This window comes from Cebus imitator, unplaced genomic scaffold (genome assembly GCF_001604975.1).
Source record: "Cebus imitator isolate Cc_AM_T3 unplaced genomic scaffold, Cebus_imitator-1.0 Scaffold134, whole genome shotgun sequence".
NCBI lineage: Eukaryota > Metazoa > Chordata > Mammalia > Primates > Cebidae > Cebus > Cebus imitator.
Genome location: NW_016107449.1, coordinates 1,344,315 through 1,356,121, shown reverse-complemented (window position 1 = coordinate 1,356,121; position 11,807 = coordinate 1,344,315).

The following is an 11,807-nucleotide window of genomic DNA, read 5'->3' as shown; positions in this document are numbered from 1 at the left end:
GTGACTTTGTATAACTTTGGCCCACAGAGCTTGATCATGGCGTCTTGGAGCTGGAAAGGAAATTGGAATTCCTGCCACCCGCTGGATTCTTGCAACCTCTCTAGAACTCTCTGCTAGCGGGCTAGCCAATCAGCTCGTGTTTGAACCCTTTCGGGTGGCCTTGGACCTTTGATGTGTTGGAAACAGAGGGGGTCAGAGCAGACCAATAGCAAGGACCTGACTGCTAATCAGAAGGGCAGAGAACCCCCATCCCCCAAGACAAGGGAAAAGAGGTAAGGAGGGGAGGACTGTGGGTGAGGCTTCAGGTCAGGCGGGGGGTGGGGGCTGGAAGTTGAAGACGCTAATGCCTGGGTGTCTTGACTCCATAGCAAATTCAGAGTCACAGTTGACCACTGAGAATTAATTGATCCTAGTTAGCAGGAGGCTAGAGGGAAAAAAATGAATATTTCAAAATAAAAGAGAAATCTGAATAAGAAAAGAGAAAAATGAACAGATAGCTTTAGAGCACCAACTGAAGTTGGGGTGACTTTGTGACTCTACTCTGTACAGTTACGGCTTTTCTCTAAAATCAGTGACCATAATCCAGGGTAGGGAGTTTTTAGGGGCAGGAGGAAAATGGTACAAAGGGAATCAAAACTGCTTATGATTTATTAATTTAAATGATTGACTTCAGTAGAGATTAGATAAGAAAAGAAAGTCCTGGAGCATCTGAAGATGGAAAACCCAAGATAGTGAGTAACCAGATACCTCAATGAGATCACAGAAAACTTGTACAAGAATGTGAGAGAGAAAAGCCAGGAAGACAGATGCTTCTTCCAAGAGCCGGACTTGGGTTTATGATATCTTCAGCAGAGCCATGCTGAGTGAGAACACGTCTTGCCTTTATTTGTGTCACTCAGTGTAAATACATTTGGCCCTTTTTCTTTTCAAAAGAATAATATTCCCAATCGTTTCTTTTTTTTTTTTTTTTTAGTTTATTTATTTAGCCTTTTTAAATTTTTTTTTCCAACACTGTTTGATATCTATTTGGAAAAGTGTTACCCATCAAAGTGTTAGAAATCACATGTATAGGAAATAGTAACAATAAAAGCAACAGAAATCATAACGACATCTAGGTGAAATGAATCCCTGTCCTGAATGGAATTCTGAAGCGGTCACTTCCTGCTGAACCAGGGGAGGGGAGACATGGGCTGCAGCTCGCTCCACCTTACGCTGCGTACAGCAGGGACAACACGACAGCGATTAAATGAAGACAAGCAAACTCCGGTTCCTGTTCATTGACAGCAAAAGCAAAAGCGAAACCCTGGCACCCCAGCCTTCCCGCAGCGCCCCCCCAATATGTTCAAGTCAGACTATGTGCTGACTAGCAGCCAGGACAGGTCATCTCCCGGCCCTTCCCTTCTACGACCTGAAGCTTGGAGCTGGCTCCTGCATTGCACCCAGGGTTCTCCGGCTCTGGCCCCTGGGTCACCACAGGGAGTGCAGCTGCTGGAAAGCACTGCTTCTTTGCCCAGCCTCCTCAGTGCAGATTCACCCGAAGGGCTCAGACTTTTCCATCTCTTGCTTTCGTTTCACTTTCTTTTCCTCCGTAGTCCATGTTCTCTGAGAATTTACCAAACTTTCTAGAGCCTATTTCTGGACAATCTAAATTAAGCTGCACCCAACCCTGCACCCAAGAAAACCCCGTTGCTCTTGTGAAACTCCAGCCAGTCCCAGTAAACCAAGTCTAGACTGCTGGATGTGATTCTCTTCCCCCGAGAGTGAATTCGTTCCCCTCACAAGCACAGTTGCAGTCTGGCCAGAGTCTTTTTCCTGAAAACCTGACTCTGAATAGGCCTTGGTTCTTAAGCCCAGCCATCAGCTTCACCAGGTCCAGCCATCTTGACATAAAGGTCAGTTTCAGAGCACACCTGTGAACTGTGCTGCTGTGAAGCTCCCTGAAAATGTACACACACCTCTTTTCTGTTTGTTGGTGATGGCCTGGATAAAGGCTAGAAGAGAACTAGTATTTTCCCGAAGTCTTACCTGATCTAGGATTTTAAGAACAATTTCCAGATATTCTAGAGCACTTGACACAGCCCTGGAGCCACGGCTGTGGTCCTTCACAGGGGGAGCAAACACAGCTGCTCACAGACTGTGGCAGGCTCCCCTGGTTTCAGTGGTCATGTTGACATTCTTCAGTCTTCTCCACATTACTTCTTGCCTCCACTGCTGCTCATGTGACCACAGTCTCCAACTGACCGCCCAGGTGTAGGCTCGAGCTGGGTCAAGGGCCTTTCACTTCTTCCCGCAGCCTCCAGGTTCTCAGACCCAGCTGCATGGAACGTACAGAATGTACAGGACGCCCACTAGACCCTCAGTGCCCTCAGTGCAGAAGTGCTAGGCTGTGTTCCAGTCGCTACAGCTGCGTAACAATTATCTCAAGGCACAGCAGCTTGAAATAACCATGTTCCCTTTCATCAAGAGCCTGCAGTCTAGCAGCTGATGCAGCAGTCGGCAGGGACCTCAGCTGGGGACGCCTCTCAGAACACCTACACCTGACCTCTCCTTGCTTGGGCTTCCTCACAGCATGGTGGCTGTGCTCCCAGGGTGGGGAGAGAAAGAGAGGAAGGCATATACCTTTTATGAACTGGCCTCACAAGCCACCCAGCATCATTTCCACAGCATTCCATTGGTCAAAGCTGCCACAAAGTCCCACCAAGTTTTGAGGGAAGGAACATAGGCCCCGTCTCTTGATGGGGAGTAGCAAGGTTTTGAAAGAGCAAGTGGATCCAGAAATTTTGCTGTGTCACTTTTAGAAAATAAAATCTACCACAAGGAGTTAACACATGATAATGTAAGCCTTGATCAACGGGGAGAAAAAGCAATGGAAAATCTCTTTCCTTGTCTTCTCCTGGAAGGCGGTCCTGAGGAAGAGATTCAGCATCCACCCACAGTGGCAGTCGTCCCTTGCATGGTGAATCTTGGCATTAGTCTCTCCGTTTTCCATGCCCAATACTCCTGACACTCCATTCTAAGGTCACGCTTCCAAATAAAGTATTCACACATAAGCCTTTGTCCCAGACATTGCTTTTGGGGAATCATAAGCTCAGACAATTGGTACCACGTGCGTCCCTGGAGAGCAGTCTCAGGTTAGTTTTGTTTCTTTGTTTTGTTTTGATTTTTGTTTTCTTTGAGACGGAGTCTTCCACTGTAGTCCAGGCTGCAGGGCAGTCGTGCAGTCTTGGCTCACTGCAACTTCCACCTCCCGGGTCCCAGTTCAAGCAATTCTCCTGCCTCAGCCTCCCAAGCAGCTGGGATTATAGGCACGTGCCACCATGCCCAGTTAATTTTGGTATATTTAGTAGAGATGCAGTTTCATCATGTTAGCCAAGCTGGTCTTGAGCTCCTGACCTCGTGATCCACCCTCCTTGGCCTCCCAAAGTGCTGGGATTACAGACGTGAGCCACCGCGCCCTGCCAGGATTAGTTTTTAAGGCTGGGTAAGTCAATACGCAGGCATCACTAAGGACCCTGTTCGTGGTTATTGGCTGTGATAACTTTGGCACAGGCAGCATCAGTTAGTAAGGCTATGGCTGATGGACATGAGGTACACTGAAGGTGCAGAGCAACAGGCTTGCTTGTTAGCCAGGTGGGTGAGCAGTGTGGGAATAGTGATAAAGGTAACATTTGGGGAGTCAGTTGGCTTTTGAAACTGAGTTAATAACCTTGGAAGAGATAGGCTCAGATACCCCATCTGTCAACTCCAGGCATGTCTGAAGGACGGAGGGCTCATCCCCGGAAGCTGCAAGGTACACACTCCCATATTTCTCCTGTGTTAAAGGTCAGGGAACTTATAGAGATGGATGGGAACTGAAAACACAGAATAGAAACTTGACGTGAATGAGCCTGGAAATCCGATCTCTAGAGCTCCCTGAATCCTTTGTGCTGGTAGATGAAGTCCACAGATCTGACGGAAGAGAGCAGTCTCTCCTCATGTGGCAGTGGAGAGGGGAGGACTTATCAATATGCAGTCCTTACCTCTGGGCAGGAACTGAACTTCAGTGAGGGACCCTGTGCAGTCCTTACCCCTGGGCAGGAGCTGAACTTCAGTGAGGGACCCTGTGCAGTCCTTACCCCTGGGCAGGAGCTGAACTTCAGTGAGGGACCCTGTGCAGTCCTTACCCCTGGGCAGGAGCTGAACTTCAGTGAGGGACCCTGTGCAGTCCCTACCCCTGGGCAGGAGCTGAACTTCAGTGAGGGACCCTGTGCAGTCCCTACCCCTGGGCAGGAGCTGAACTTCAGTGAGGGCCCCTGTGCAGTCCCTACCCCAGGGCAGGAACTGAACTTCAGTGAGGGCCCCTGTGCAGTCCCTACCCCTGGGCAGGAACTGAACTTCAGTGAGGGACCCTGTGCTGGGACGAGGCACGAGGCCATGAACGGGTATGAGGTGGAGGTGTGGGAACTGACCTGGCACAGAAGCAAGGAAGGCTTTAGACATCCAGAGAGCACTCCCTCCACTGAGCAGCAGGGGAGCCCGCGAGCAGACGCTGGTGTGGCACTGGCTGTCCTGGGAGGCTGGGGTCAATGGGGAGAGATGCTGCCAAGGGCCAGGGAAAGGGTTTGTGGAGTAACCAAGGCCAGAGGCGAGAAGAGAATGATTTATCACAATGGGAAGCGAACCCAGAAAGAGAACTAGGAATGCCGACCAGCAAAGATCCGTGGTGACAGCTCACAGGGGATAGAAGGGAAATTGACTATTTCCTCACTGATGAGTTCGCAGACCCAGAGCCCAGCACAGAAGGGAATGGCAGGCTCCTTGAGGCAGGAGCTGCAGAGCGTCCCAGGCGTAGGTGGTAGCTACCCCGGCAGTCCATCCGCACTGCGCACGGGTGTTTTCAGCACTGTTGCCCATCAGAGACCTGAGTTGTCATCACGCGCCCCCCCAGTTGGAGGGGAGGATCGGAGGTCAGGTGACAGGTGGATACCTGCTGGAGCTCATCCCACACAGGGCCTGCTGACTGCAGCTACTTCCCACACCCCAGAATGAAAGGGTGATGATGAGGACACTCAGGACCTGACAGAACTTCACATCCATCCCCTGTCCTGTGGAGGAAGAATCAGAAGAAATGGAAAGATGAAACGGAAAGATGAAACAAACCACCACCAGGCCCTCATTTGGGTCCAAAGTAAATCAGAATTTAAATAATATCCTGAGGGGGTCCAAAACGATGCGAGGGAAGCAGGAAGCAGGAGGAGGGAGACGCTGGCCTGTGATGCTTTGGCACTGAGGCCTCGACTGACACAGGGTCCTAAGGACCCTGGCCTCGAAAGCTACCTCCAGGAGGTGGAGCATGCGGGACTCCCACAGAGAGAGGCCTGAAGGCAGTCCCAGAAGGCCTCAGCTGTGAGCCGTGGGCAGCACTGGTCCAGCTGCTGGACCTGCGTCCGGAAAAGGGTCTGAGTGACAGCCAGCATCCAGGACCCATGTGAATGCCTGGAAGTCCCTGGGGAGAAGAGAAGCAGGTGAACCTTGGCTCCAGCCCTCGTTGTAGGGTCCGTGGAACTTGACCCCCATTGGGCTTCCAGAATGGACTAGGGCATGATGTGCATTGAAACTGTGATCCATTTTGATGCTCAATGAGTGGTAACTCTTCATTACTAATGCTTTCACTATTATATAAAAAACTCTAGTGAAGGGCCAAGGAACCAGGAGCAGGCTCTCATCTTCCGCAGCAGCCAGGGCTGGGTGAAGCACCTGGGCTGCAGAAGTGGCTGAGGAGGGGGTCCCCAGTTCCCTCCTGCTGGATCTTTCTGGAAACACACACAGGCACACACACGCTCTCTCGCACACACCTTCCCTCTCTTCTTCCTCTTACTTCGATTCATTCTGTCAAAAACTGGCAAGAAAAAGGAAGCTGAGAACAGCTTGAGTTTTGTGATGCACCACCTCCATGTCTATCCTGGAGGACTTGGGCTCTGACAGCTGCTCTGTGGGGTCTGCAGCCCTTTCTCAGAGCAGAACATCCTGACAGGGCTTGACGGGGTCCCCTGTCTCAAACTTCCTCCCATTCTCGTTCATCCTGCTGTCTCTTTGCCACTCCTTCCTTCCTTCAGTCTCTCAGCAAATTGCATTACGTGTGTATAGAATATGTCCATGTAGCTCCCCACACTCTGACCGTTACACATCGGGGGCTTTCTCCTGGGTGGGGTCCAGGGTAGCCCAGAAGTTTCAAAAGTCCTCAGGCAGTGACAGTGGGGAGAGGGCGGGTCAACCCTGAGACTGTTCCAGGCTGCTCCCTGGGAGCCCGGTGGGAATGAGGCTGGCTGCCCCTATGAGCACGCTCTATCACCCTCCTACCCTCCCCTGGCTCCCCCTACCCCATGCCCATGCTCCCTGGGACCAGCTCCCAAAGACATCCCCAGCTTTACATCTTCATACCGGATTCTGCTTCATATCAGACCAAACCAAGACAGATGTGTTTGGGACAAACTGATGCATGAATATTGGCCTTAACTTTAAAGAGCCTGAAGTGTAGAAAGTAGATAAGGCAAAAAGGCATCTAAAATGTAAAACAAACCCTGGTTAAAAATAGCAGAGGCTAAAACAAGACAAAATCCCCACAGTTGTAGTTACCTGGGACTTTTTTCAAACCAGAGAAAAAATGGAACACCACAAATTGACAGAGCCTGTCTTGCGAACATATAGTAATGCTCACCTTGTGTGCCAAGACCGCACAGCGTTCACAGCAATTTCACACCTTCAAATGATTTGGATCTTTACAAAAGCTTGGACAAGTAGGGTGGATGTTATGGAGCCCATTTCACAGACGAAGAAATGGAGAACCAAAGTCACAAGGAAAGATGGAGGCCCAGCCGGACCTGGACCCCATGGGCCGTCACCCCACCCAGTCACGTGTGTGGTCTAGTTCAGCTCCCTCCTCCAGGAAAGCAGCCCATGCCCCAGGATAACACGTTCTCCAAACCTTTCCACCTTTGTGTCTACGCTGCTGTTTAGGCGCTTTCGTTCTTCTTCTTTTTTAATGATGAACACATCTCTTTCAGGAGTATCTTGGCAGGATGTCCCCCACTTAATAACTGCAGGGGCTCATGTTTGCCGCCCAGCATCTGGTCCTGCTTCTTGGGGTGCACTGGCAGATGAAGAGGCTCATTCCCTGTTGATCCTGCGCCGCCCACGCCTGGCCTGTTCCCCGATCACGTAGGTCCTGGCCTGGGCTTTTTAGACTCTCACCTCTTCCACCCTTTCTCCTCCTTGCCCTGCTCTGCAAACCCTCCCTTCTTTTGTTACTCAAAGTAGCAGAAATGTGTGATATTGGAGGTCGTGGAAGTGGGTTAGACTACATACAGAACAGAAAAATAACAGAACGTGTGCACCAGCATCTCCGTTCTATAAAATTCCTCAACGCTGCGAGCTGTGGGGATTTTCCAGGCTACAAGGTGCAGAGGCATGCCTTCCCACGGACGGGCCCGACTTCTTTTGCTAAAGCCCTCTTCTGCCTCCTGCAAAGCTTTTCCCCTCAAGCTGCTTGGAGACCATTGTCAATTTAACATAATTTTCTTTTTCACAGCAAATTACCTCTGTGTGTGTCTCACTCTTCTCCCTCCTGCTGGCACCCACACACCCTTTCCTGTTACAGCGTCAAAAGCTCTGCAGGGGCTCACTAAATGCAAGGAGAGGTGCTCTTGCTAAGAGGAGACCTACAGTCCTTCAGACTGTTCACACTGCAACCAGTTTTCCAGAGACAAGCGTGGGCTGCCCTGTCCCACCTGATCCCTCCCAGCTGTCTCGGACCATCAGGGTGCACACCTGGACCTTGGACAAACTCCCATCCAGACCCCGATGCACTCACGCACTCACTTCTTCTCACACTGCACTCAGGACTTCCTGTTGTCACTTGCTGTCATCAAGGTAAGCTCTAATCTTACCTTGTCTGGTATGAGCTGTCCCCACAGCTCAGGTCCTGGTGGTCTTCCTTGTTTGTCTTCTTGCGGGCAGGGTATACAGAGTTTGCCATTGGCCCTTAGAATGAATGCCTGCCAGGCACTGGGCACCCACAGCAGGATGAAGTGGGACTATGAATCTCAACCTGAGTGGAGGGCTGAGTCTCCAAAGATCACAATGCACGCCATTCCACATGATTCCTCACAAGCCACTGGCTACCATTCTCCACAGTGTTTTGGAAATTTTTGCCAGAGGTTTTACCTTAATATCTGCAATAATCTTTTATACCAAAAAATTTCGAATTGCCATTTTCTCTCCTCCCTTTAAAGAAATGTGAGCTCTCTAAGATCCCTCTGAAAAATGATACAACACCCCTACCCTCAAACATGGAGCTTATTTCTCATGCATATGACGCTTAAGGGCAGATTGGAAAAATAATAACCAAAATTCCTTTGGGAAAACATCAAAGTGTCCAAAAGCAAAATATACATTTTAATCTCTGCTAGCAATGTCACTAGTTCTCTGCAGTCCAAATTTATAACGATGAGGCAGTAACACAGATAACGCGACCACCCAATCCTCTAGGCTCTCTCCAGGGTGTTCATATAACAATAGACATCGTTTGATCTGGTACAGAAAGGGAAGTGGGGATTTTTTCACTCAGGCGTCTGAACTCCATACATCTCCAAAGGAAGCAAAGCAACATCCTATCCTCATACCATTAAACCCCAAGCAAGGGATGCCCAGGGAGCTTGTCATGGGAGCTCCGTGGGGGTGGACACCCATGCATCAGGCACCACCACAGCAGACTGGTCCACAACCCCAGGGCATCTCCCGTTTCTCATTATTTATATACTGAGATCATACATATGGCATTCATGAGTCTCAACATTCCAAGTATAAAGAAAATATCTATATCGTATTTATATCTATCCACCCATCAATAATGACCATTATGTATTCTATTCATTTGCTACAGTTTCACTTGAAACTATGGCTGTGCACACAGTTATGGTATCATTTAGCCAAACGATAAGGAGAATGGCTTACCTACCCAAAGCTTGCAGAAAGGGCTGCTACATTGTTAATCTTACTTTGGGGGTCTTCGAGATATTGGAAAAGGACAGATAGATCATTGGGCTTTTGAAGGTAGCAGATGGCACCTGTTGAGGGAGCACTAACTAGAGGCCTTGAAGGGGCGGGTGGCAATTGGTAATTGAAGGCTTTTGTGTGTCTGTTTCTGCAGACACTGTGCAACACAGGTGCATGTGTGTCTCCAGAGAGAGGTTGGAACAGGATTATGTTCTCCAGGGGAAGTTCCAGTAGAGGCTGAAAGTGTCAGATACAGAAAGGAGGGCGACACTCAAGTGGAAATAAGGTACACTGAGATGGTGGCCCCGGGCCACAGGCAAAGGCCACAGTCACCGAGCATTTCAAAACTGTCTCTTTCTTTCTTTTTTTGAGACAGAGTCTTGCTTTGTAGCCCAGGCTGGAGTGCAGTGGCATGATCTTGGCCCACTGCAACCTCTGCCTCCCAGGTGTCAGCTATTCTCCTGCCTCAACCTCCCGAGTAGCTGGGACTAAAGGCGTGCGCCACCACGCCTGGCTAATTTTCTGTATTATTAGTAGAGATGGGGTTTCACTGTGCTAGCCAGGATGATCGTGATCTCCTGACCTCATGATTCACCTGCCTCAGCCTCCCAAAGTGCTGGGATTACAGGCATGAGCTACCACACCCAGCCTCAAAACTGCCTCATTTGTGTTGCTCATTCACATGTTCTTGGAGACAGCCTGCTTTTCTTTGATGTGCAATCTCCCTATCACTGATAATTTAAAGGACCCTGAAGGACTCCTTTAGATGGATCAGTGCCTCTCATACTCATTAGGTCATCCACTGATACACTGTCTGTGTCTGGGGTCTCCTTAAGGTCATGTTTTAACTCTCTTCTAGCAGAGGTCTCTATTAAGGAATTTGGGTTGTTTGGGAAGTCAATTCAGAGATATAGAAATGGGAGGAAAATGGGACATATGATACAATATGATACAATTCGGAGGGCAGCTCCTTGGGGCTGATCTTGAGTTCTTCTATCACGTGCTCCTACGATGAAGATGAGTGCCAAGGAACCAAAGAATTCTAACCAAGGCTCTGTGGCCAAGGCTCTGGGTCTTGTCTATGTCATCCCACAACTGCAGGGAGAACAAGGTCAGCAGGTGAGTGCTGGGGTATGATTTTAATGTGCCCACACACCCAAGTTCTTGTGTTGAGCAACGGAAGACAGGGGAGTGACAGGAGATCTTGCCATGTCTCAGAGCGGTTCTTTAACCACCACACCAACACAGCCATTTTTAAAGGCTGCATTGAGAACATACGAAGATTAGGCACCGAAATGACAGCTCTGCAACACATTTAAAAATCTAGCATTCCTTTAAGACTTTAAGCCTCAGCCTGTTTCCTTATTCTTTGAACCTTGTAGCACTCTTGGCTGCAGAATGAATATTCTTATACATAGAGGCATTGTTTGGCTAAGATGAATCCTTCCTCAGTCATACCCAGTTTCTTCTAGTTTGATGAATGTGAAAGAATGCAAATAGGACATTTCAACAACCTTGCAGGAAAGAGTATCAAGGCTGATGAGTGACAAACAGCGTGGGCACAGGAGCATGGGTGTGATTACACATAGGCTTGAAGTCTCTTCCATTTCTAGTGAGCAGCACTGGAGTCTGAATTGGGACACCAGGCTCTATACTATGTTGTGTCATTTATAAACTCTGTGGCTTCGGGAAGGACTCACAAACTCTCTGAAATCCTTCTTTTTTTTTTTTTTACCTAAAATGAGCTCTTGAGTATCTCTACCAAATCTAAATGTCTCTGACTGTAATTCCATCAAGTTTGCGTCATTCTCTCTCAGTGGAAAGAGCTCTAAAAGCATCCTTATTTCCTAATGGAATCATTAGGCTGACTGTATCAAGAGGAAAATTTTGAATGTCTTTTGGTTACTAAGAAAAGTAAAACTAATGACATCTACTTAAGGCAACTGGATCCAGGCCAAAGTTAAAAATTAGGATGGATCATTTTCTAACAGCCATTCAAAACCATATATGGTTAATTTGGAAACAAATATTCTGAATTCTAAATAAACTAACTGTACTGTTGGTATGGAAAACTGGCATGGAGCTTCTGGGGAAGGAAGGAAATATTGAAAGAGAGTGAGAAAGAAAAAAAAGTTAAGGAGGAAGAGAGGAAATGTAGGCTCAGAGGAAAAAAAAATCAAACAGCTAAGCAGCTACTCAGTAATCCCTCTAGGGAACCGAAAAATGCTCAGAGTTCATTTGAGTTTCTTGCAAAGCTTGGGCAGATCCTTGGAGAATACTTCTAATACAGCATTGACAAGAAGTCTCAGTTACCAACCTGCCACATTAACACACCATCCCCTCCCAAATGACACATGGTCAGTCACATGCAAGAGAAATACATACAGCTGTCCATTCTGAGTATTCCTTATAGCTGACCATATTGGCTAGGTATTGTCATAATTATTCCATGTAACAAATGCTCCAAAATTCAGCAGCTGAAAACAATCACTGTTATTACTCCTGCATGTATGGGGCAGTGGGGGTCTGGCTGATTTAGGCTGGGCTTGCTTCAGGGTTCTGGAGCAGGGGCTGCTTGATTTCAGATCATAATGTGGGTCACTTGGGGTGGCTCTGCCACACATACTTTCCAGCATTCTTGTACCAGCAGTCTGGCAGGGGCATAATCTTCCCTGTGCCAGAGGCATGAAGATAAGTGAAAAATGAATAAGGCCACAAAACAGACCATTTTTGCTTCCCATTGGCTGAAGCGAATCCCACAGTGAACACACACG